The sequence below is a fragment of the Apteryx mantelli genome, chromosome 5 (genome assembly GCF_036417845.1).
Source record: "Apteryx mantelli isolate bAptMan1 chromosome 5, bAptMan1.hap1, whole genome shotgun sequence".
Taxonomy (NCBI): Eukaryota; Metazoa; Chordata; class Aves; order Apterygiformes; family Apterygidae; genus Apteryx; species Apteryx mantelli.
This window is the reverse complement of record NC_089982.1, coordinates 37,869,914-37,896,872: the sequence shown is the minus strand read 5'-3', so window position 1 is coordinate 37,896,872 and position 26,959 is coordinate 37,869,914. Positions and strand designations below refer to the sequence as shown.

The 26,959-nt window shown below is 39.4% G+C and overlaps 1 protein-coding gene across 3 annotated transcripts in view; it reads left to right on the top strand.

The window, feature by feature from the left end:
- The window catches only part of FBXW7 (F-box and WD repeat domain containing 7), a 186,778-nt gene that overhangs the window by 24,425 nt on the left and 135,394 nt on the right, over positions 1 to 26,959 (top strand). The window contains exon 1 of one of the 3 annotated variants that reach the window (XM_067297818.1): positions 21,416 to 21,498. The exons of the other annotated variants lie outside the window; for them this stretch is intronic. The gene's annotated coding sequence lies outside the window, so the exon portion shown is untranslated. Of the gene's footprint in view, positions 1 to 21,415; positions 21,499 to 26,959 lie in introns of those variants that run through there. 3 annotated transcript variants of the gene reach the window in all.

Genomic DNA, 26,959 nt, shown 5'->3' with positions numbered 1-26,959 from the left:
CATTTTCTTCAACTTTGTGATATAAATTTTGTAACCAACAAATTCCTTGTGGTTGCAATTTAGCTTTGATCGACTGAAAGTTCTTTAATTACTGTGCTGTGTTTGTGTGATGTGATCTTTCTGAAGCAATGTCAACTATGACATTGCTAATGGAAGAGTACACCAGAGAGGCTTCATAAAACAACCTCATCCATGTTCTAGTTAATCATCCATCTGTTGTAAAGCCTTGTAGTGATAGCTTGTAGTATCTATTGCTCTTGGTTATGAATAGTAAAACACCCTTTAAACATTGTATAATACCATCGTCCAGCCTATTCTTTGTTCTATCATATGTGTCTAGTGAAGTAAGTCAAGTAGTTGAGCTGATGAAGGAAAAAGAACCTTTATCTTTTGTAGATGTTCAGAAAACCGAGGTCATGAAGGTGTTTGCTCTGCTTTTTCCCTCTTCAGCTCTGAATAGCAGTATTCATGTTTACAGTGAATTAGGATTATTTGTTTAAATCAGATCTTTGAAACACAGCAAAATGAATTTGCTTTCTGTTTCAGGAAGCCACCATGGCTTTGAACTCTAAAGCGTTTCCTTCTCCTTTATTTCCAGTAGAGAGCATTACCAGCTACATTGCTATGGCTTCTGACATACTTACTAAAGTGCCAATTGTGATGTGATAGTAGGTCCCATGAAACTGTCGTTAGAAATTTTACTAATGTTCTGGTACTTTATTACCTGTGCTTAATGAGAGAAACCAGGGCACAAGGGACTTTGGGAGATCATTGAGACCCCTCTTTCTCAAGACAAAAACTAACTGTACTAGGCCAGTGTCTGTCAGGATTGTTTTAACCTCTCTGAGTCTTTGGTGATGAAGAGTCCATGTTTTCCCTAGCCAGTCTGTTCTGCCACTCTGAGCCATAGACTTGCTCTAGCTCTTTGCCCGCTTCTTCTCAGTGTCTGCCAGATGATCTCTACTGCAGCTCAGCCCCCTCTCCCCCCCCTTTTTTCCCCCCTCTTTTTCTCTATATTTGCTGTGGACGGGATAAATAGCATCTTTCCTCCATGCAGGTAGACTTTTCACATTGGAGAGAGTTATCATGCCCCTCCTCGCTCTTGTCTTCTAAGCCAGAAGTCTACAGACCTTTGTGGCATGGTACTATCCTTGGTTGTGGTGGGTACTGGCATTAACAGTGGGACAGCTGCATGTCACATCTCTAGCTCTGGCAGTTTCAGGCTCTATGCTTGGCTGTGTGATTCTCTGAGGTGGCTTGTGCACCAGCTGTGGCTCATCTCTGCAGCTTAGGAGTCCATGCTTTATAACTCGCATCTTGCTCAGCAGGAACCAGGACCACATGAGAGTCATGAAAACTGAGGCCTGGTCTTAGCAATGTGCTCTTAGACGTGGGAACGCTCATGCTTGGGAGGCTGAGAAACAGACAGCAGCAGCGCCACAGGGAGAGGAAGAAAGACATGGTCTGGCCCCAGAGTGCAGAATGGAAGGAGATGTGCTGAACCTCGCCACGAGGCTCAGCCACCAAAGAGGTGGAGAGGCACTGCTTCAAACTGAACAACTCCAGTTTCTTCAGGCCTCTGTTGTGAGCTGCCTTTCTAGAGTTTTGGTCATTGTTGTTTCTTGTATTTTTAGGTAAGACTGAATGCTCTGTTACTGTTTCTTTTGTTTGATTTGTGAAGGAGGTGTGTGCTCAAAAGGATAAACATGAATAGTAGTATTTTGGAGAGGGCATTTGCACTACCTTAGTTTTTGGCAAGAATGGTGTTGTGGCTTTTAGACAAGGTTACTGAATGAGTTTAGATAGTCTGGTTTTCACACATTGGGATTCAGGGAATCCGGTCTCTTTTCATACTTGTGTTTCACATTTCTGTGTATTTGCTACTCTAATAATATAGCTTCAGACAAAATTTTGAGACTGACCTAGGGAAGACCATAAATGAGAGACCATTTTAATGTCTAAAAGTTGACTTTTCTGTAAAATTTAGAATTAGTTCTCTATGCTTGTTCACTCACTTTTTTTTGTGCATTGAAGCAGGCAGCTTCTGTCTGGTTGATAGTGACAGACAGATGATAGATGGAAGAAAACTGTTGTGAAACTACTCAAAAGTTAATTCAGCAAAAAATGGACTCGGTGTTCTGTTTGCTGTTCAAGATGGTGGGAATTTAGGAGAAATAGTGAATTTCTCATATTTATCAGGAAATTTCATAATTGAATTTCATCATGATCAGAAAAACATGCTACACACTTGCAAAAGTAAATTATATTTAAAAGATGGGGAGCAACTGAGGTGATAGCATTAGTTTATTCTATTTTTTTTTCCTCTAAATGAAACTACTTAAATGTATGAGTTAATGATTTCAGTTTCATGTTTAAATGGTAATTTCTAAAAAGTTACTAGGTTGTGTGTCATAGCTTCATTTGAAATGAGCATGCTGGAGGTGAGAGACTATTGCTCTGAACCTTACAACTTCTAAAATTTTGTTTCGATATTAACTTCACTTCTTGAAGACACATGGTTAACTACAGCTTCTAGATGTCAGGGAAAGGTGAGTCTCTGCTAAACAAAATGTCAAGTCTGAGTCTAGTTGCTCTGTTGTGGAATGTTATCAAGGGCAGGAAGGCAGGAGAAAATTAGTTGCAGAACACTTACTGTGCAAGAATGATGACTGTTACCAGGTTTGCGTTTTCCAGAGTGGAGGGCAAGGATTTAAAATGGTCTGTGGCTACAGCTCCTCCGAGTGGCAGGTCTTTCACTGTTTCCATTCACTGATACGGCATTGCCAGGCCTAGCAGTGCTCTGAGAAATGTCCCCTTGTCCCCCCTGCATATCTGTGAAGGTGGAAGGGGGCACTTTGTGTCTGACCGGTGGGATCTGTGATGCAAAAAGCTGGCTGTATATCTGTAGCAGCCCACTGGACAGAAAGACTGCCAGAAGTATGGATAAAGTGTGGTCCATCATTCAACAACACTTTCCATTGTCTCAGTATGAGTTTGAAAAATAGCATATCTCCAGAAACAGAAACTGCTGTTGTCGTTTTGCATGTGCAATAACATTGATTCTTTCCGTAGAAAACCTGCGAGGTTCTTATTCTATCCACATAGTTAAACCTCTCATCCCAGCTGTCATCATCTGGTATCATGATTGCTGCAGCATCCTTTTAGCAGGCCTTGACAAATGCAGCCTTGCTCATGCTGTATCAGCTCAGACTGTTGCTGCATGCTGAATTTTATTCTTGTATGTCAAGCATTTCCAAAGCATTTGGGTGATGCTTTCAGGAGTCACTGTAGCAATTACCACCACTGGTGACAGCAACTGTTCTTGGCTCCAGGCCAGTCAGAGTAATTTTGAGATGCTTTCTGTGCTGTTGTTTGTGTGTATAATGCCATTTGCTTTATATTGTTAACAATTGTATGGTATTTTCAAAAATCATTGACTCATTAGATTTACTCTTTCATTTCCAATTGCCCAAGCAGTTGCATTTACTGAAGTCCGTTCCAATTCTGCTTGTAGCATTCCCTTTTTCTTATATCCTTATTTGTAAATATCCACATGCTTTGGCAGACCCCCAGAATGCATACCTTCACTATGTCTTCAGAGGTTTTTGAGCCTTGAATGGACAAAGCCCTGAGCAATCTGGTGTGAATACAGTGTGGACCCCATTTGAGTAGAAGGTTGGATTAGAGACTGCTGAGATCCCTTATGTCTGAACTCTTTTTTTTTTTTTTTTTTTTTTTTTTTTTTTTTTTTTTAGGGTAGGCAGAATGAAAATCTGACTCTGTAGTCAGTAGCAGAGGTCAAAGCTTCAGTACTGGAGGAAAAATCCAATGGAGAGTCAGGAGTTCAGCTTCTACTCACTCCTGTCGGTGTACCAGAGCTCCAAACAAATACATCAGAAGTGCTCTGGATTTTCCCTTCTTCTTGCTTTGGGTAGAGAACTAGGGTGCACTTCTGTGCATGTGCAGGAAGCCTCCTGCAGCAGCAGCAATAGCCTCCTGTCTCTGAGAGTATGTACATACTCCAGACTCTGTGGAGTACGTACAACTTGGAAGTAGCTTGAGTGTCACTAGTGATGCCTGTATGACACTTCGATAGCCTCTGTTCTTACCTGTTAGATCATACTGGCCTCATCTCTTTATGGCAGCCTCCCCCAGCATTGCATCAAACAAATACTATTTGTATCTTTTTAAAAACTTTTATGGCTTCTCCCTATTTTAGCAGTCATCTGTCAATCATTATTAAAATAGTGAGACCAGTATAGTTCATTTGATAAGATTAAAAAAAAAAAACCTGTCAGTCTTCTATTGTAAAACCAAGTCATGACATTTCAAAAGAAATGTGAGTTTGGGATTTTTATTTAAATATTACTAACTGTTGACGTATTTTTAAAAAGATACTTCAATTTTGATTATCCAGAGATAAAACAGAACCCTACGGAGACAAGAAGGTGGCTATCTTAAATAAATAAATTGATATTTATTTCTACAACCCTTTCCTCAATTTCACACCAGATACATAGTGCTGTTTGTTTGGTTTTTGAGTGTATGTGTGTTAATATATTGTTTTATAATGGGACATTTGAAATGATTTTGTAATCTTCCTTTCAGTTTCACAGACTACTAGGATAGTTTAGATTGGAAAGGAATTTTGGTGATCATCCAGTCCAGCCCCCCCCCCCTCCCGCCGGAAGCAGGACCAGCTTAGATTAGGTTGCTCAGAGCACTGTTCAGGATGAGTTTTGAATATCTCCAGGGACAGGAATTCCATAGCCTCTCTGGGCATCCTGCTCTAGTGTTTGACTGCTCATGGTGTGAAAAATTTTTTTTTTTCCCAGAACATCTAATCAGAATTTCTGTTGTTGCAATTTGTGTCTATTGCCTTTGTCCTCTCACGGTGTGCCTCCAAGAAGAGTCTGCAAGAAGGACTCTCTCCAAGATAGACTGTCACTTTGTTATGCAAAGTTAAAGTCTTTGTTACTCTTCTGTGACAGTAAAAGGTCCTAGATAAAAGAAGTTACCTGAAAATATATCTAGCCTATTTCTTTTAAGACCTGAAAATTAATATATTGGACCTTTTGTAGCAAATGTATAAATTAGAGTAGCTTATATCTTACAAATGCTCAGTTTGGTGTGAGTTAATGCAGGAGGAAGTTTGTCTTCACAGGAGTTATGTCTTTCTAATACAAACCTATATTTGGAACTTTTGATACACAGAGAGAAGGCTATCTTCAGTAAAGCCAAAGTAGGGTAAAATGATGGTGAAATGTTCTTTAGCTGTTAAAATTAGTCTTTTGCAATTTTAGCATCTGTACGGAATTCTTACTTGCTCTATGGTATGTAATACAAGGCAGGTTGAACTCAAAAAAACTTTGGAATTTTGGTCCTACAGAACATGTGAGCTATGGAAGGGAGCACAGACACTGCCCATCTACTGGTCCTGCTCGCTGCCAGGTGGGAGCTTGCAGAACTCTTCACTGCCCTCCTGAGACCGTTCTGGTTCATTAGTTTTTGGTAGTCAGTGAATGAGCTTCTACAAGGAGCTGCTCTTGATGGGGTCTTGGCCAAGGGTCTCCTGTGCTTTAGGAATACCGTCCCCCTGTTGCAGCCTGTGTGCCTTCATCTGTCAGTTAAATCTGATCCATATCTGAACCTCTTGTGAGCCTGTGTTGTTTGTTATGCGAATTGTGTGCATTGCAAACTTTGTCAGCAATATACTTTGCAGTAAAATGAAGGTAACTCAAAATAATGCATGAATTATTTCCAAAAAACATTTAATACAGATCACTTTATGATGATTTGACGTTTAAACCTCTGCTAAGAGGTACAAAGGTGAAGTTGCCCAGCCAAATTGTTTTTGTACCATTGTCTCAAGTTTCACTTGTGAAGTAGCTTGCTTTCAAGAATTTAACACCAATTTTTTTCAGTGTTCTCAGTGAAAAAGAAGTCAGAGTTTGAAATAGGATCTCCTGGGACATTAATTCCAAAAATAATGCTTTTTTGTTGTTGCTTGCTTTAAGTAGTTGTAGCAACTCCTGATTCATCAGAAATGTTTTTTTTCATTGGAACTCTATTTTTAAATTCTTTTTAGCTTTTTGTATAACCTTTACTGTTAGGGCAAATCTTGAGGTAGATGTGTTTTGAATAATTAAATGAAAGTGTATTTTCTTTAGCTGTTATTTGCAGAAAGATCCCGGATGTTTTCTGACATATTAGATAGGAATTGCGAGCTGAATTTATAGTTCTGTTCCTTAACTTTAACGCGTCAGAGAACACAAATTAGTAACTTCATATACTTTTTTTTTTGTCATCTGGAAACCACAACACATTTCCAAGGAGGCACTTAGTGCACATTACTCCCCTTTGTCCTAGAGCTGGTCATTATGCAAAAATTTTTTTAGCTGCCAAAATCTGTTCTGCTAAGAAAACTGAGGCTATTGATTTTAATTGATGGCCAGCCCTTCATTCTTTAATGTGTTTTATTCCATCTCTGCAAAGAAGGGTGCTTTTCTGTTTCTTGTCTTTTCCTTGAATGGCTGTTAGGAGGATGACTTGCCTTCAGTGGGATAGAGCTGAAGAGCGGTCATGGTTGCTCCAACACAAATGAAAACAATCTAGTCATCTTGAAAATGGCCACTGCCATCTGCTTGCAGGGATGGCAAAGGAAGTTCTTTTGCAGGATAGTTTATGGATTAAGCTCTGCTTTAGACTGCCTGGTAGAATGGTCTAAATTGAGACAGCTAATGATATTACAGAACAGAGTCTGCACTGTTGACTGAGCTGCTTATGAAGCAGTTCCTCAACTGTTGCACTTTACAGTCAAACATTTTTAAGGTAAACGGGCACTAATTTAGTTTGGGTCAGAATACCACTTTTATAATTCAGTTTCTATGTGCAAAATATATAAATATTTAATAACATGACTTGCAGTTGTCTCTAACTGAAGTTTTGAAGTACGTGGTGAATTGCCAGTTACTGGAGGGTGATGAAATATTTAGCTGAATATAAACTTTAGAGAATAATTCTTATTGGAAAATTTTAAGGGAAATGATTCCTTAAATTTGGGTGAACCTTTTTGCTTGTCTAAAATACTAGGATAAAAATAGAATCTTGCAATTGAAAACAGTTTGCTTTTTTCCCCTCCTTTTTACTAGTTATAGGCATTGTTTGTACCTAGAGGCTTATTACAAAGTTCTCTGCTCCTTGCTGAAACTGGTATTTTGGCCAGTGGGTTCAACATGTGACTGATTGGCATACCTTCCATGAAGACTCATTTACATTAAACAGCCAAGGATTAAATATTGAGTAGAAAAACTTGTGGGTAAGGATAGAAATTATCTGCAAGAAGAAGGGAACAGCCAATAAAATAGCACTTTGAAATACTGAAGATGACAAGAGTTCCTAAAAGAATTAATCTTATCTGACGTGCTCCTAAGATGCTACTACTTTTTTAGGTTGGCCTAGTATGCAGAGACGGTACTAGAATGAGCATGTAAAATGGTTGGAAATAGCTGCTTGGAAAGGCCCGTGCTACGTTCAAGAGAATTCTGTACGCCAGCTCTTAGGAGCCTTGTGCCAGAAGATTGGCTGCTTGCTGAAAGCAGGAAAACTCCAAGTTGGGTTTTTAGGAGTCTGGAAACTGGACCACAGTAATCAGGGCTATGGAAGCAGGTAACATTTCTAGGTACTAGAATGATACAGGGAGGACCGTTGCAGTTCTTTATAGGAAAAGTTATTGACTGAGCAAATACTCCATAGAATGCAAATAAATATTATCTGTGTGTTTTAATAAAGTCACTCCTGGCTGATGAAATCTAGAACTATAATGTTCATGTAAAACTGAAATGTTGAAGATGACTCAATTTAAAAAGCTCCAAGAAACAACCTGGGAGAACTCTTAATGGTGTTCTGCTGATTTAAATCTTATTCATTGAGAAAATAAATAGTTGTGCCAGATTGTATATGCTTTCTCTTCTGCCAGTTTATAAGCTTAATGCCAAAGAGGTTTAGATTCATTTATTGATAGTTTACATATGATGGAATGTGTGAGATGTAGCATGTCATAGGCCTCCTGAGCAGTGGATACAACATGTCATATCATTGTAGCTGTGACGATTGAAGGCTAAGAGTAAGGAAAGGCTTGTCATGGGTGGGGGAAGGAAGAGGGGTAATATCCCTTATTATACCAGCTGACAAAAGGAAAAAAATGTTTTGTAGTGCATGAATCCCTGGGTCTAAATTGCAACTGATACATTAGTTACATTGATTAACTAATGTATTTAATTTAATTGAAGTTGATTAGTTATGACAGACAAAAATAGTCCTGAGCAAAACCAGACTTCACCATGCCTGTGTTCTTCAGCATTTGGTTTACAGTACTACTACATATGAAATAAACTGAGGTTTATGTTAGAATGGAGACTACGCAGAACGAAAGAAAATGATGGATCCCATCCCAACAGAAAAAACTATTACTTGGTCTAACAAGATACTACAGAACTCCATAGATGGTACATTGTTTAGTATACCACTTAGGAAACTCTGAGCTGGGAATGGGTTGCTGGGATGCACTCTTTTGAGTATATCACACCAGCCGTTCTACAATCATTAACAAAAACAAGCATTTCTGTAGTGTGTCTTCAACCCAGAATGTGAAGTAGCTGTCATTTAGGGTTCTTGTGTATACTTGTATACTAATCAGTTCACCTCAGTGTTGCTTTAGGGAAATATTATTCCCTGAAGCTTGAAAACAAACATGTTTTATATATTCTAAAGGTTACTTGTAAATTGGATGTTCTAGGATGAAAATGTTCAGAACTGGAGAGAAGTTGAATACGTTCTCTTAATTATAAAAGTAAATGCTGTTAAAAGGTACATAATCAGATCTGAATTTAGCAAGTTCTTGTATGCATATTTCTTCTTCCTGTTAATTATTTTAACTTACTAAACTTTATATGACATTGTGTGGCTTTCTTCTTGGTTTATCCTATCTGCTTACTGCTTAGTGGGTGCAAAAAGATACCTGTATGTAGAACTTGGCTTCCAGTTTATGCACAGGTGACCTCACTATGACCTCGCTACTTAATGGTCTTGTGTATCCTGCTATTAACCAGAGCTTGTTAATGTCCAAAAAAATGATGAGCCTTAAAACACAAGGACTGGTTGTCATTTAGAAGAAAGCTTTTGTTTTGTCAATAAGTAAAGAAAATGTGTTTGGGATGTTGTATTGATCGCTCATTATCCTTTAGAGTTAGGTTACTAACTCTAAGTCCATTTTTTTGTCCTCCCCCTGCTCTTCCCCCCCCCCCCCCAGTAACATCTTGGGTCTGCTTGCTGGTCAAATGCAAAGGCAACCTTAGTTAAGTAAGTGGAGTCCTTTGAAAGTCTTTGCTTGAGTAGCATGCTAGAAGGCATCCAGCTCTTCCACTGAGCAAGATTGGGAACATTTATTGTTGCAATTCTCTTCTTGGTTTTGAACACTTCTTTTTCTGTGGCAAGCTGGCTCTATAATGGCGAAAACCTTAACATTTATTTCCTGTCTACTTCAGTTACAGGAAAAGGAAAGAAAACTACTTTTTTCTCCTATCAACTGCTTTTCTTGTCCTGTCTTTAAAAGAAAATTATATCCCTCCTAATTAATTTAGTAAGTAAATTATTTAGTCTCTAACTTCTTTCTCTTACCAGAGTGCTGTAAGCATAAATAAGTAGCGTTCACCCCGTCCTATAGACAAGGAAGTGAGGGACGGAGCAACAAATGCTTTCATCAGTGTTGTGCGTGGCATCCATGGAGTACTGCGTCCAGTTCTGGGCTCCCCAGTGCAAGAGGGATGTGGCACTACTGGAGCAAGTCCAGCGAAGGGCTACAAAGATGATTAGGGGACTGGAGCATCTCTCTTATGAGGAAAGGCTGAGAGAGCTGGGCCTGTTTAGCTTGGAGAAGAGAAGGCTGAGAGGAGATCTTATCAACGTGTACAAGTATCTGAAGGGAGGGTGTCGAGAGGATGGGACCAGACTCTTTTCAGTGGTGCCGAGTGACAGGACGCGAGGCAACGGGCACAAACTGAAACACAGACACTTCCATCTGAACATGAGGAAAAACTTTTTCACTGTGAGGGTGACAGAGCACTGGAACAGGTTGCCCAGAGAGGTGGTGGAGTCTCCTTCTCTGGAGATATTCAAAACCCACCTGGACACGATCCTGTGCAATGTGCTCTAGGTGACCCTGCTTGAGCAGGGGGGTTGGACTAGATGATCTCCAGAGGTCCCTTCCAACCTCAGCGATTCTGTGATTCTATGGGTTGGTTGTATGTGAATTCCTGTGGCAATCCTGCTGGCTCAAGCAGCGATATCCCCAGCCTCTGTGGCCTCCTCCATCTGTCCTGTTCTCCTTTTTCCTCTACGTCCACCTTTGGCTTATGTTGACAAGCTCATATGTAAAATGGCACAGTGATCTAAATTGGTGATCTTAAGAAGTGCAGCTGCCTTTTTTTCCTGGGTTATTTTTCAGCCAGATCAATTTTCCTGTTCTTCTCTGTACGTCTAAATGATCACTTATACCCTCTGTATACCTCTCTGTATGGGCGAGTGTGGGGCTGAAGTGAGGGACCAAAGGCTGTGTAATCTGGCATAAGCTTCACTGCTGCTAAGAGTGAAACTGTAATATCAGGCCAAAGTTTTAGGAATACCTTTTAGGTAGGCAGTGCTTCTGAAATAAATTCTTCTGTCCTGCTCCTGACTTTTGACTTCTTGTGGAAGAAGTTTTGTGCATTCATGCAGAACTGGTTTGTGGATCTATTCCAGGTTAAAACTGATCTACGTAGGGAAAAAAAATCTAAAAGGTCTCCGCAGTTTGCGCGCATTGTACAAATTCCTGTGCCAGCAGGAGGCAAGGGATGGCTTGGGGGTGGAAACACCTGAGAGGGCAATGAAATATGTTTTTGAAGCTAGTTAAGTGGTCCTGCTGCCAGCCAGTATTTGTAGAACTGAGGCAGCCTTGGGTGAACTTGTTTCCTGCAGTGAGCACTGACACTGGGTTAATCTAGTTCAGCAAAATTAAGATGCAATTGCAGTGTGAGCTAAATAGTGTGAGCTGTGCAAGTGTCTGCTTAACTAGTGTTTTTAATGATGAAAGGTATTTCAGTTTTGTATTCTGGTACACACTGAAAGCCTGCACTGAAGAATCTGTACTGCTACTGTTACTCATGTTGTCTAGATTAAGTTAGCCCATGATAAGATGATACCTTGATTTTGTTGTGTAGAATACACATCTTATGGGATAAAGAGGTGGGGAGAAGCTAATTGTCCTTTTCCTTCTCTCCTGAAGATAAATTGATAACAAAGTAAATTAACAAATGTGTTTGATAATTTATTTTAAAAAATCCAGCTATTTCTTCAGTTCTTTTTGTATCAGTCTCTGAAGAAGTGAAGAAATCGGAAGAAGGTTATTTTCATCCATGTCTTCTTAATCACATGATAGCCATAAAAAAAAAAATTCTAAGATATATTAAAAAATTGGGTATATAGCAGTCATGCATACAGAATGGCCTTGCAAATTGTTCCTTGCTACTCAGCCGAGCTCAGGAACTGACATAATGTGCATTCCCATGTAGAAATTTTGTAAGGCATCTTTACCTATGTGGAATTTTTGGCTCTCTTTCTATCTGTTAGGAGGATGTTGAACAAATGTAACTTATCTGTTTGATGCCTTGAGTTAGACTGGACTTTGTATTTTTATTTGCTTTACTTCTAGAGTTGAAGTTCTTCTAGTCTTTGTCACTCTGTTGGTTAAGGAAATGGAAAGTATACTAAGGAAGTGCAGTCTGCAAAATGCTCACTTTCTCTGACTGATAGCTTTGCATTACCTGTCTGACTGATAGCTTTGGACTACCTTCACTTTTCCTCACTGTGGAGGACACAGTTTCCCTTCTAGATTACCAAATTGATGATCTCATATGAAAAAAAGTGAACATGCAGGATGCTTTTTTCATTCTGTTATGTCAACATCCATTAATGTTTTCTGATGTTATTGCCAGCTTCAGCTATTAAAAAGACCCAGCTTTTCACCAGAAAGTTAACGGGTGTATAATACATAATTGTGTGTTGTTATGATCTTCTATCTAAATTTAAAAATAGCTTTTTAAGTTTTCATAACCTTCTGGTGTTAAGCTAGCATTTTTCCACAGGACTCACTCATACAGATTGCATAAACTAGCCACGGATAAGATTGTATAGTGAGATCTGGACCATGACCTCCAAAGGGGTAATGAAAACACAGAATCACAGAATCGCTGAGGTTGGAAGGGACCTCTGGAGATCATCTAGTCCAACCCCCCTGCTCAAGCAGGGTCACCTAGAGCACATTGCACAGGATCGTGTCCAGGTGGGTTTTGAATATCTCCAGAGAAGGAGACTCCACCACCTCTCTGGGCAACCTGTTCCAGTGCTCTGTCACCCTCACAGTGAAAAAGTTTTTCCTCATGTTCAGATGGAAGTGTCTGTGTTTCAGTTTGTGCCCGTTGCCTCACGTCCTGTCACTCGGCACCACTGAAAAGAGTCTGGTCCCATCCTCTCGACACCCTCCCTTCAGATACTTGTACACGTTGATAAGATCTCCTCTCAGCCTTCTCTTCTCCAGGCTAAACAGGCCCAGCTCTCTCAGCCTTTCCTCATAAGAGAGATGCTCCAGTCCCCTAATCATCTTTGTAGCCCTTCGCTGGACTTGCTCCAGTAGTGCCACATCCCTCTTGTACTGGGGAGCCCAGAACTGGACGCAGTACTCCAGATGGGGCCTCACCAGGGCTGAGTAGAGGGGGAGGATCACCTCCCTCAACCTCCTGGCAACACTCTTCCTGATGCACCCCAGGAGACCATTGGCCTTCAGAATCACAAAATCGCTGAGGTTGGAAGGGACCTCTGGAGATCATCTAGTCCAACCCCCCTGCTCAAGCAGGGTCACCTAGAGCACATTGCACAGGATTGGCAATGGCATTTGGCAATGACTATCACTAAGTACTTTGGATATAAATTTTACCTTCTGAAATATTCTAGTGAATACTTTGCCTTAATAAAGCCTGTAGGATGAGGCATGAGTGGAGGAAAGGGGCAAAAATGTCTGTTGTCAGATGACAGTACTGTTAACATTCATAAGCTTTTATTTGAAGTAGCCAGTCATCTTTGGGTCTTCTGCATCTTAAATGTACTAACTGCCAATCTACTTGTTTGTAGCAGCCTGAAGATTAGGAAGGATTGGAATAACTGTATTTGTTGTGGTTCTTGATTTAACATGAAATACAGTAGGAACACTGCTCTTTGTAAGGCTTTTCTTTTCCTTCTCTCTTAACTTTGAAATTGGCTTTCAAGGTTTCTTATTTGAAATATTCATGTCTGTGAACCAGAAAGTGAAGGACTGCTTTCCTGTCTATTCAGCCATGGATAAATCTCAGGGTTTTTTTGTTTGTTTGTTTGTTTTTTGTGGTATTTTCAAAAAACATTGCTGAGAGACTGGATTTCATAAAACTGACCTGTATCTGCAGTCCTGTGAAGGCCTAGATTATGGATGAGAGTAAATAAATTACATTAAAAAAAAATCACAATTCTGAGTAATGCTTGAAATCAGTGAACAAAAAAATGCAATTCACCTGTACTCTTGTTTTAGGGTGTGATTTGACTTGGGCACATGATAATTACAGTATTGAATAGCTGACTGTACAAAAGAGCCTTTCTCTTCTTCAGCCTGTTCTCCATAGAAATGGTGCCCATGTATCTAGCTGGATGAGCACAGCACTTTTCCCAGTAGCCAGGGAGGGAGTGTGCTCGCTCCTTCCTTGTCGTTTTGGCTGGAGCTGGCTATGAATGGGCCGTGCAGTCAGTCTGCTCACACACACCAGGCCTGACACTTTTTTAAACATTAGGCTTTCGTGACACATGAATACAAGTTTATGTAAGGTTAAGCCTGTTCCCTCCCCATTTGCCCCAGGAGACAAGGTGAGCAGGGCTCAGGTGCTGCTCCCAGGGTAAGTCATTTGTGGCAACCTTGCACAAAGGCGGGGGGGGGGGTCACAGTCTCTGCTGAAGACTAGTGTTTCAGCCTCACCAGGTCAAAGGCCAGCGGTACGAAGGGTGTGGCAGGAGATCTCTGGTTAGTATCCTGCACTTTTTTGTGGAAAAATTACCATCTTCTCAGTGGAGACATGGTGATTGTTCTGAGAGAGATGCTGTTCTCGCCATCAGCTCCACCAGTAGTAATGCAAATGGGTGGCCCTGAAATCTGCGGCAAAATGATTAGCTACTTGCTTTCTCTGTGATATTACAGGCTAGAACTTTATAGCAGCATCCCTCTTTCTGTAAAACATCAACTCTCTTGTTACAGCTTTTTTTAAGATTTTTTTGTTGTTGTTCTTTTTGTTAGAAAAGGGGTAGCACTTCTAATTAAGTCACCTTTAGAAAGAAGTACCAAGCATAAATTGATAGATCAGCAGACAGCTTGAAACAGTAGCTTTGAAAGAGAGAAATAGTCAGTGCTTGCAGTGAATCTTACCTCTGAGGAAAACATTAACTATTTGAATACTCAGTTATAATTTGGCAGGGAGCTAATATGCCTGTCCCACAATCCCAAACTGCTTCCCTGAGCTCCAGAGGAGGCAAATCCACAACTGCTAAAAACAGATGAGTGAGGTGTCTTCAACAGCTTTTAATACTTACGAGGTAAAACTCTAGCATACTGAAAATAAGTAGATAAAATACAGTAATGTGAATTTATTTTATTATTTACTTGAAGGATTACTGACTTGTGTTTAGTTGTTTAAAATCTCTAGCTGTTTTCCTGTGCTGTGTAGAAAACTGTCATGTACAGATGGTTTTTAGGGAAGAGGGGAGAGGTGAGAAGAGAAGGGGAAATAGAGACTACTCAGTAAAACCATAAGTGCGTTGGGGAGGACTGGAGGAGAGGAACAACTCCTGTGCAGATGTCCCCGTATCTAGCTGTAATAGCTCTATACCTAATTTGGTGTCAGTGGCTGCTGACGGCTGTGTTTATGACTCAAATGTAGGCTTCCTATCTAATGCCAGGGACCACATGTCCATCAGCAGCACTACTTAAGCTAAGTGATTTAGCTCCCAAGCCAAATTATAAAATCTGTTGTCCTTCAGTCCACTAGAAAAGGCATCCAGAAATCTGCCACTGGATCATCTCCTGCTCTCTCAGGAGACATCCTCACAGCCCCACGCTGGTTACCCTCGCTAGACTATACTCACTGTCCAGGCTAAACATTTTCTCTCCCTTATAGAAGGGAGACAGCAGAAAGGATTTTCTTCCATCTTGGCAGGTGCCAGGAATTGTTCAAGGTGCATAACTTTAAATAGGTAGTCAGCCCAGATGAAGAGGTAAATATGATGGGAGGAGGAAGAAGCCCTTTGTGGAGAGAAGCATAGGGAAGTTAGCTGGGGAGGCAGGACCTGTGGCTGGGGCACTCAGCCCTGGTCAAAGAGATGTTAGCAATTTCTCCTTTTTTAGTTTTTTGCTGCTTGCTTCCTTGCCTGCCTACAGTAAAGCTAATTGAAACCATGGAGTGAAAAAGGCCATGTGGGGGTCAGGATGGCCAGGAGAGTAGGGAGACTAGCCTACACACAGCCCTTAGGTAAGAGCAAATACAGCATATTCTCAAATGTTTTACTACATATTCCATAGTATTCAGCTCCTGTGGATTGGAGGGATTAAATTTTAGAGTGCAAATATTTTGGCTCTAATGGAAATGTTAAATTCTTTCCACTCTTTTACTGTCTTATCTAGGCTGCTTCTTTCTCATCTCTTCACCTTATATCCATGTATTTGCTCAGTGGACTTAAGAGTTCTGTCTAGCGTAGCCTCTGTTACTGAGTGTGTTCCCTGAGCAGGATAGAGCATTTCATGCTGTCAGTATATTTATATTTGACAAAATTATGGACCGAGACCCACCAGTTGTGAAGTGGGTAACTCAGGCTGCAGAGGAGCACAAATGGAAATGGGAGCAAAACATCTAGTGTGCTGCATTGGTTTCACAGAGTGCAGGCTCACTTGCTTGATAGGAGTAACAACTAGATTTAGTTTTCCGGATTTTAACCTATAAGTGATTTACTTCTTCATTGCCTGAGTACATTAAAATAAATGTTCAAAGTACTTTAATCATATGCAGGAAAAACTTTCCTCCTTATAGCATCAACTTGCAGTAGATATCAAATGATGCCTCAGCTAGGAGAAATGTAGCAAAGTCAAAGAAATGCAGTTTGGGTATAATGAATGAACTCAGCCTGAGTCTGGTAAGTGATGCAGTGGTTCTTTAAAATGGTTGAGAACAAATAAATAAAAAGCAGACCCCAGAACTGCTCACATTGTGATGCTTTTGTGCCCCTGGAAGGTAGGGTTCTGGCCACATGCCTCTGCTGCTCATGGGAAGGTGGCAAGCCCACCCAAGTCCCCAGGAGCTCAAGAAAACACATCCTGGTACTGTGAATGTTAGGGCTGTTTGTTTTCCTTTTATCACCATGGGTGAGGTTTGGAAGAGTATCACTGTTGGGTTTTGGGGAGGAGTGTTCTTGATATGTCGTTTTTCCAAATCAGAAAACTCATCATCTGCAAAGGGGGTCAGACACGAGATGGTGTCCCAGGAGGAGGTACACCCAGTGTTTGTCCTGTACTATATTGTACAAATTTGTATAATTCTGGAACAGTATTGTATTGCCTCTCCTTTCATTTTCAAACTCTTTTTTGTAGTTCCTCTTTTGTGGGAGGGCGAAGAATGAGTTTGAGTTTGACTACCCATGTATCTGCTTGGCCAAATAAAGAAAAAAAACTAGCAGGGTTTTGAGAAAGGCTGGTGAAGCTGAAAACCACTTCTGTTGCATTGTATCTTGGACCACACGACTGAAATTGGAAATTCCTTCCTGTAACTGCTTTGAAAATGCTCTATTGTAGGCACAGTGGACTTGTATGAGTGCGTTTTTGTTTTATTTTCAATTTTTTGTTTTATTATTTTTGAGATGAGAATCCAAACATCCAAAGGATATTTTGACATCTTTAAATTGGAATCTTCTCTGATTTTTTTTGAGCGTGCAGGAGATGATGCATCTTTTTAAGGCAATTTACTGCTTCTCCAACTGGAATTATTTATTTATTTAAAGATTTTTTTTTTATTACCTGTAGTAAATCTTCAATTAGAAACTGTCTTTTATCTATTTACCTATCATACTGGTATACGAAAGGGCTCTTGATATATGTCACTGTATATCAAACAGTTTTTAGGATTCTGATGAAATAAAGAGCTTAGGTATGTATAGTTCATGATGGTATAAATTCTTAATAAGTTGTATTATTTTTAATTAAGTTTGAAAGATTTCTTTCCTACTGTTGTCATCTTCACTTGAAAAATAATTTTAAAAATGCCTGAATTCTTATCCTGTGCTAATTTCTGTCTTGCACAAACAGATGTGTAGTCTGACTGTATTAAAATTTAGTTATATATTGAAAACAGCCCTTTTTTTTAAAGCAACAATTTGAGAATCAACTTTGAGAAGACCGATTCATTGCAAGGAAGTATGCTTACATATAAACTAGCCATTTTTTTGATTATTCTGAGAAGTATAACGTTAGATGGTTGTGTTATGTTGGATTTACTTTCTGAGAGTGGAACTTAAGTAGTTGTGCAGGCAGAAGGAGGGAGCTGGCCAGGCCGCTGAACAAGTCAGAGTACTCTGCTGTTTCATACCCTCTTTCAAAGAGTTTCTTTAAGACTCATTCATCTGTTGCAGAAACTTTCTCTCCCGTCCCTCTGAACTCTGCAGACGTGTAGCCTCTCTGGTATTCTCTTGCTGCTTCCTAAAGATGTAAGAAATAAACCTGTTGGCTTTTTTCAACTTGAACATTGTACTGTATATCACCATGTTGTATGTTTAGATTTTAGCAATATATTTAAAGATTTAAATGAATTGTATACAAGACAGAGTTTTTGCTCCTGTATCTTTATCATGTGCTACACTGAAATTTGGTGAGAATGTCTTTTACAGGAAGTCTCCCCCCCCTTGCAGTTCTTGCACCTATCCAAGCTGTACGTATTTGTTTGTTCAGGAACCTTATTTCCATATTTATATATTGTTTCTATATATATCATTGTGAACAATATAGTGAAGTATATATTCTGCACATTGGTTTTTTTTATTACTACTTATGCTTTTCGTAGTCTACAGTCTTTTCCACATTCTGTGTCCAAGTGATATTTCTTCCAGGCTCTTTAACTAAGAGTGTGTCTGGCTGTTTGCCCATTTAGATTTTGCATACAGAAGAGTATGGCCTCAGCTTAGCATGAAATCATCTCTCCTTCACATTTTCTTTTTTTTTAAAACAGCTGTGGCTTGTAATGGAGAATATTACAAGAAAGCATTATTAGTACAATAAATGTTCCTTTAAAACCATAAACAATCCTGCCTTTTTTTTAGTTTGGATTTGACCAGTTTGTAGAAGTAGTGAGAGCTCATATACTAGTAAAAGTAACTGGTATTCTGAAATATAACAACAATTCTGAGGATGTTGTCTGTATGACTCTCTCTTCTGTCAATGAATAATATAAAGGATAACATTACACATCTAATATTTTAGTTAGAAGTAGGGAAGTAATGAAAAAAACTAATAGCAACCAATTTTAACTTCCTATGAAACATAGGGAGTAAAGATGTATTGAAAATTTTTGTGGTGTCAGAAACTAGAAGAGTAGGAGGAACAAAATATTGTGGTAACAGCAGTGTAAAATTTAAGAAAATCTGTTCTCATTTTTTAAAATTACATTATAGGACAGTTATTGGTGAAAAACAAAGTTTGTTCTTTGTTGAACTACGTCACTATCAGAGGGACTTAAATTCCCCTGTCCATAGATAAAAACAAAAATTCTGCAGTGTTGCTTAGATATTCCTAAAAATATTAATTTATTTTGCAGGTACTTACTCTATACAACTGTGGCTTGTCTATCATGAGCCCTATCTGCATGCATCCTAGAATCAATAGTACATTAAGGAAGCTGACATGAGGAGGGGAAAAAATCATAAATAATGAATAGCAGGCTTTACTGCTGGCGTTTCATTTCTGCTAAGAATAATACAAATTCTAGTGAGGTACTGTTTTATTTTATAACCTGATTAGACTCAAACCCATTATCCATAATACTGGTGGTTTTGTTTAGTCTGTCTCTTGTTAAGAAATATAATTGTGTAATCCTTAACTATATGCTGCCAAAAGAAAAAGGTAGGGTTTCCATTTATTAGAAATACTGTATGTACAGTATGAATATTTTTATTAGAACTCATCTGCAGTCTACTGAGAGACCAGGTTGTAAAGTAGGGGAATGCGAGGATTGTTTTTAACCACCGTTTTCTTACCTTTATAAACAATAGACGCTTGTGAAAAGAGATTTTTGTGGTATGCAGGATATGTGAAGTTCTGAGCATAAGAGCATGATCCTTGCACTTTAAATCTGTGTATTAATTTTTTTTCACTAGCTCTCTCTGCTTCCACATCCTGCACATTGCTGGCAAGTATGCATCAGCAATAAGACTTTCTTCACTAATGTGGCTGACATATCTCTGAAATGTGGCTGGTCAGAGCAATAGCTGATTTTTTTAGAAGTTGTTCCTTTCTAGCCATCTGAGTAGTTTCACCTGATACTACTTTAAATTTCCTATATAATGTGCTCTTTCGATGAATAGCTGTGTAGAATCAGCACAGGAAGAGCAAAGTCCTTGGCAATACCACCTCAATTGCATCTGCAGATGAGGATTTAAAATTCTGTGCAGCAGACAGTACCTCCAGCAGGCAAGTAAAAGGTTACTGCATTATTTTGATTGTTTGCATCTGTAGTCTTTATCTACCAAAGGTTTTCTTTTATTGTTCAATTTGTTGTGCATGCTGGTATATAGATGTTACTGAAAACTGATTTAATGGAAACATGAATATCAAAAGGGCAGAGCAAGGTGAAGGGAGAGGCTCAGTTCAGCATTAAACCAAAGAAAGGGAGGGGGAAAGAGAGGGAAAGAGTAAAGGGGAGGGGAGAGAGAGCAGGAGAGAAATTAAGCTTTCAATGCATTGCAGAAACGAGAAGTTTTTCGTCAATGTATTCATTTAAGCTGCTTTCATGTCAGTTGCATTTTTCTTAACCTTTTGCTAAAGAGGATGCTACTGCACTAGGCAAGCCCTGATAGCTCTATAAATGTAAGTGACAATTATTTCAAGTCAGATTATCCTGTAATCAGGTTAAGCATTTGTGTTAATGTGAGACCACCTACTTTCAGAAACAGTATTGCATACTCTCTTAAACCAATTAAAATGAGCTTTTTGCAATATTACTTGCATCTTTTTGTTCAATATGCAAAGGAGAAAGTAGCACGTAATTATTGTACCAGTATCTCATGAAAATGAGGTATTTCTCATAGCGAGTTAACTGCATGTGTTAAGTTAGAAAGGTAGTCACTGTTGTAACCAGAGTATACTACTTTTTAAAGGTTATAGAAGGCCTTTTTATGTCTGCTCATTTGAATTAGTTTTGCTGCTCCTGGATCCTTTTTTTCTCTCTGAGTGAAGGACTCCTGCAAGACTTCACCAAAGCCGCTTACGCTTGCTGCCCCGTAACTCCTCTCGGGAGTTGGCTCTGTTACCTTTTCACAGCCTACTTTAAATTCTTTCCTCCTCGGTTCTTCCCCCGTTTACATTTTTGCTGTCGTTCCCTGATATCCTCCTGGCTCACGCAGCTTCCTAGCAGCCATTCTTATTGCAGGATTTGGGTAGCCCACAGCCTGCTTTTTCTCAGGGCTTTCCCATTTTTTCAAGTTAGAAAGGGGGGAAAATTTATTATTATTATTATTATTATTATTATTATTTATTTATTTTAAAGGCAGTGCAAAAAGTCCCTGGCAGAGCCCAGCCGCCCCCCAGGGCTCGTCATTTGGAGCGGCGGAGCCGCACGAGGCGGCGGCCCCGGCGCGCGGGGAGCGGAGCGGGAGCGGGAGCGGGAGCGGCGCTGGCGGCAGGGCCGGGGCCGGGGCCGGGGCCGCCCGCCGGGGCCGCGCCGCGGGGCAGCGGGGAGGCGCTGCCGGCGCCGCTCCGCAAGGAGGAGCCGCGGCCCCACATGCGCGCTTTTTAAACCCCGGTCTGTCCGCTAATGGGGCGGCGCTGATGCTCTCTGGAGAAGCGCCTTTTTTTTTCCTTTTTCTTCCCCCTTCGATTTATCAGTCTTAATTTCAGCCAGGGAGCTGCAGAATGAGGCAGTTGAGCAGTTCTGAGTATTTATGGGACGCCGCCGGTCCCGATTTCTTAAAGAATAAACTCGTCCGATGAGCAAGTCAATGTGTGGCTGTGGCTGCAGCATTATTTCTTCTTTAATGAAGAGGCTGGGCTGTTCGACCTGCTGCTCCGATCTGCTATCTTGCAGTCATACATCAGAGCAGTTGCAGAGACTATCCATTGAATGTCTCAGTCAGCCAAAGAAGGTAACTATATTCAAAAATTAAAATATACCATTAACAGGATGCTTTATAATTTGGACTTACGTGATAAAAAGACAAATTTCAGACGTTCTTAGAAGTTTTTTTTGACCTTGCAGTAGCTATCCATTATCATTTTGCCATCATCAGGTTGTGTAGCAATAGAAATGTGCTGCAGTAATTGATTTTGTAATAGGATCAGGTGATTTACTGGCTGCACTGACAACCACTTGCTTGCTTGTTCTGAAACGTGGAGCACTCTAATGGATGTTTTGATTGCAGCCTCGAGTTGCTCTGCAACTGCTAGATGCTCAAAGATGCAGCATCTCGTTTGGCAGACTAAAAACTTCTGTAGCTGTATTCTCCAAGTAATGTTGGAAATTCATTTTTTTTAACATTGGTTTTATTTTCTTTTTCATAATTCTTTGTACAATTATTTCTAAATAGAATTGGAAATTGTCTTCATCAGTGTAATGTGTGTCAACTTAGCCCCTTTTCTTACAGGCGTTTAAAGCACATCAACGTGTGCGCTTTATACATTTCCTGAGAACTTGATCCATGGCAAACATAGTCCAACTCTATGCTTAGATGATAGTATGCAACAATTCTTTGTGGATTGGTCTTAAATGTTTTCTGCTAATATCTTATGGTTTGGAAGCAAAAAGCTGGCTCTGTTTAGAAAGCAAACCAAACTAAACTTAAAAAAAAAAACAAAAAAAACATGTCAGAGCATCAGTTTTATTGTAGAAAAGTCATTAGGAGCTGTGATCCAGTGAATGAAAATGGGGAGCTTAATTGGTTCAGCCTTTTGGACCAATCTGTTTTAGGTTGATAAAATTGAAACATGTTTTGTTAAACTCTTAAAGTTTTTAGATATGCAGTGCAGCATTCATCTACTAGGTTAATTGGGGAATAGTATAAGCACCAAATATGCTACAGTGGTTGGTAATAGTTTCCACTGAATTCACTTTCAAAATACATTAATAGTTTTTATCCCTTATTGTGTAAGAATAAACATCCCTTGCTCATGGATATATGGCATAATGTATAAGAATGAAAGCTTAAGAAGTAAAAATAACTTGTCAAAAATTGCCTTTAGTTGTCCTCTTGTCTATTTTGAACTGAAAATTGATGGAAGAAATTGCATCCAGGAAATAGGAATTTCCTGCGTGGACTTTGAAGTAAGAACCAATCAAAAGGTAACTTTAGTATGCTGAAGTTTTTAGAGGATAACAGTCACCTTGGCTTAATTAACATTAAACAACTAAGAGTTAAGATCAAATTGGTAACAGTTTTTCAAGTGACTGTATAATACAGAGATTTAAATGGCCCAAAATAAATCAGAGTGGTTTGATTTGAAATTGTTGAACCTAATCATGATTAAAATCAATGAGCAACAAACATTGGATTTAAACCAGTAGATTTGAATTTTGTTTTCCATTTAGCAACCTTATTTGAAGTATAAACGGAAGTTGATTCTCACTCATGTAGTTTGGTACATCTTTTTCCTAGTGAGGAGAATATTCTACTACTTCCACATTTGTTCATGCGGTATATAGCTTAACATTCAGATGATTATTTTTTCAGCTGTTATACTGTGAAATGAGCATGAGTACTCTTGCAGAAGTAGGTGTCTCTTGCCAATTTATATGTGTGAAAAGAAACCAAAATTCCCATTTCTCCGACACACAATATGTTTTTTCAGTTTGAATGAACTGGTCATTCAGTTGGAGTAGCAGAATGAGCTCAAACATATTTTTTGCACGTAAAGAGGAGTGGTGTTCAAAGGTTTGTATGTGGGGAGATGGGAGCACTTCTCTGAGCTCAGGCTGCAAGACTTACTCAGTGATTGTTGAATTCAGTGATTTGACTTTAAAAAAAAATTTAGGGGCCAGCAAGCTTATTCTGTTTCAATTATTTGCTCTAAATTGCCTTAATAGGCAAAAGGAAATGCAGCTATAGGCTCAGGAGAGAGACTAATTAAAAATCGCTTCTATTTAAAGGGGTTAACTTGATAAGAAAAATAAGCTTAAATAGTTTGTTTTTACTTTTAAATGTGTTTTATTCTTCTGTTATGTATCTTTTCCAAAGTTAGTTTATACTAATTATGATTTTTGGGACCATAATGTTGTGTTTCTGTACTAGGATTTGTGAGAAAGCTGGTGTGATCCACTGTATTTTGTGTCTAAACACAGTGATAAAGAGATAAGGAGTCATGTCCTGAAGTTCAAGAAGAAAATTTTGATAAATCACTGGGAAAAATGAATTGGAAAGAATTGCATTTTTCAGGTAAAATGGAAAATGGAGCATTATCATTTTATAAAAAGAGCCATGTGCAAAACTGCACTGCAAAACGTAACAACTCCATGAAACTGTAGCTAGGGCAGGAAGGACAAAAGGCCTTTCTATTGACAGCAATATAGTAGTAAATACTTGAAAAATGTTCTGTGAGATTATTGTTGTGCTAATAATAGAGCAGAATGAGTGAAGAAACTAATTAATAGAAATATCGTAAATGTTATAACTAGGTTTAACATTCTGAAAGTTCACCGGAGATTTGTTCAAGCTGCCTCCTCTTAAGCGTTCTTGACACATCGGTAACGTGGTCTGAATGTGCCCCTGCCCCAAAGCACGTACCTCTGCCCACTAACCAAATTCCCAGTATGGACTCTTATGTAGGACCTCCGAGTTGTGTGCAAGGTAAATGGGGCAGTTGTTTATTTTATATATAGTGTATTACTGAAGCTTCTGGCACTTCAGTAGTACTCTAATTAACAAAAAACAACACTTAGCCATATATAAAACTAGCGTTTTGTTCTTACTGTTCAGCCAGAAGATATTTGCAGTGATAGCCACTACAACAGCTCTGAAAATGACCCTTTTCAAAGAAATTGTATCATGATAAGTCATAACTAAATTTTGAATGTGTGAAATATTGGACTAAATATGATAAATCCATATTAAAGTCAGAAGGAGACTGACTTTATCTTAAATGTTGTATATGCTGTTGAAAATTAACCCTGGTATTTAGGCGACAATAGTTGCCAAAACTGATTTGATTTTTGTATGCCATTCGGTAGGATGATTTCCTGGACTTGAAATGTTGCTCATTTAAAGTGTCTGCCAACATGATAGTAAAAAATCTCGCAACAAACTACTTTTCTTTATTTAAAAAAAAAAAAGGTGTGTGTGTGTGTATGTGTGAGAGAGAGAATTATATTGATTCTGTAAAAATTGATGCTAATAATATACTTTTCACCTGCTTTAACAGAATTCTTAGAGGTGTCTCCCAGAGAAATAGGAATAATGATATTCCGGGAGGAACTTTGATTTAACCAGTGTAGTTTAATCTAATATTGCTGAAATGACAGTGCTAGATTTCTGTGTGCTGACAGTTTTGTACAACCATACTACCTTTTAGGGAAACTGAAAGTGTTATCAAATTGTGAATGCTTGCTACTAATAGGAGAACCCACATATGTCTATTTGTTGACCTCTTAACAAAAATTAAGTGAATAGCTCACTGTATAATACTTCTCAAATATTTTAATTCTTTGTTTGACAAGTTCTAATATATTCTCTGTATGCTGCAAATGGAGCATAGACTTTGATTCCCTCACAAGTTAGCATTAAATTAAAACTGGTAGCACTTGATAAAGAGCTGGACATGGACAAGATACGGTCTAATGGAGTCCTCATTAGACAGTAAAGTTCCCTCTGTGTAGGGAATAATTTGAGTAATAACATCGGGATATACATCAAGGGCTCTGATACAGCTTTGATCCTCTAGCCCAACATGGAAGAGATTGGACGAATGGTGTCGTTAACAGATTTTTTTTCCAATTACTTGAGATTCATATGAAACCAAGTAAGGTTCCCAGAGTCTAAAATGATGCTTGTTCCTTACCTATATACTAACGTATGCAGCAGAGTGATAGGCGTGTGGCTGTGTTGCAGACGTTCAGACTTTCACATCAACCGAGCCACCATACCTACAGCAGGACAGCTTGCAGCTCACTTGACGGGCCGGGCGGTGTGAACTAGCCGGTGTGCTTTCCCGTCTCCCCTCCGCCGAGCAGCAGCTCAGCCGCCCCGGCCGCGCCATGCTGGCCGCGCGGTGCCTCTGCTTTCGCTCGGGCAGCGCTCGCTCAGAGCAGCTGATGGTTTCCTTCGTCAGGAGCAGGCGGGTGGTCGCAGGCGCTGTTCTCTGAATCCAGTTATCCCACCTCCATCCTGCCGCCTGTATCGTACCTGGCGTTGTTTGATTTGGGTTAGGAAGAAGGTGCGGGAGGAGAAAACGAATGAAATTCTGCGTGACTTTAGGAGCTACATCACTAGATTATGAAAAAGTTATTTCTTGAGATCTTAAAACCTCTGATAGTAGGGTTGGGGGTACTGGCACAGAGCTAAGTCCCTTTCTAACACTGAATCTGAGCTGAACACTCTCTAATAGTTTACAGTGAGTGCAGTGCTATTTCTAATGCCTGTGTAGCTAAATACAAAGGATAATGATCTTCCAAACTATTTTTCTCACTCTTCCTGATCTCCCAGATCAATTGAGGGCTTTTGTACCTGACTACTTAGTGGGGAATTGATCAGTTTGATTAATAGCATCTTACCCCCCCCCCCCCCCCCGCCTGATTTCAATAGGAAGAAATACTGGTTCACTGGCAATTGCAGATCTTTTTAAGGCCTCATTCAAAGCTAACTTGAATTAAGTCCTGATTTAAAAAAAAAAAAAAAAAAGCTGTGAAAATGGATGCATGGTGTATCTTTCTTGTACCTCTGAATTTGTCAAACGTTCATTTTATAAGTATAGGGATGACTATATTCTTACGTGTTTAGCCCTCATCTCAAATACACTGAAAAAGTAGCTGTACTGGAGAACAAAGTTATTGTTTGAAAATAGGAATTGTGCACAAAATCAGAGGAAGACTTGAGGGAGCTAAAGATGGGATATTTAGGGGAAAGCAATAAGTTATAGGGAGCTAGTAACAGGGCAGTTACTTGAGGAAGGAAAGCCTTGCTGTAAATCTCCCTTCTTACCTGCATGTCTATAAAATCTGCACAGTAGCTGAACAGTAGTTTTGTTTTTGCTTTTGCAGAAAACATGCAGTGTGAGTATACATATATATTTATCTATTTAGTCTTTATATATATACACACACATACACACACACATATACACACACACACACACACACACACACACACACACATATATATAAGTGGAAGCACAGTAGTTTTCACTGAGATTGGTGTTTTGGGGTTTGTTTATACCTGCCCTCCAAATTGCTGCTGTTAGAACACAGCATGGGAGCTGAATGTCAGGCTTTGCTCTGTCCAAAGTAAAATTTGTCATCATAATTCTGCATTTTCGATAGTAATCTTGATGTGTCTAAAAGGAACCTGGTACACTTCTCATGGCTAAATTTAGTTCTTCAAGACCAATGTTTGTTTTTTTTTA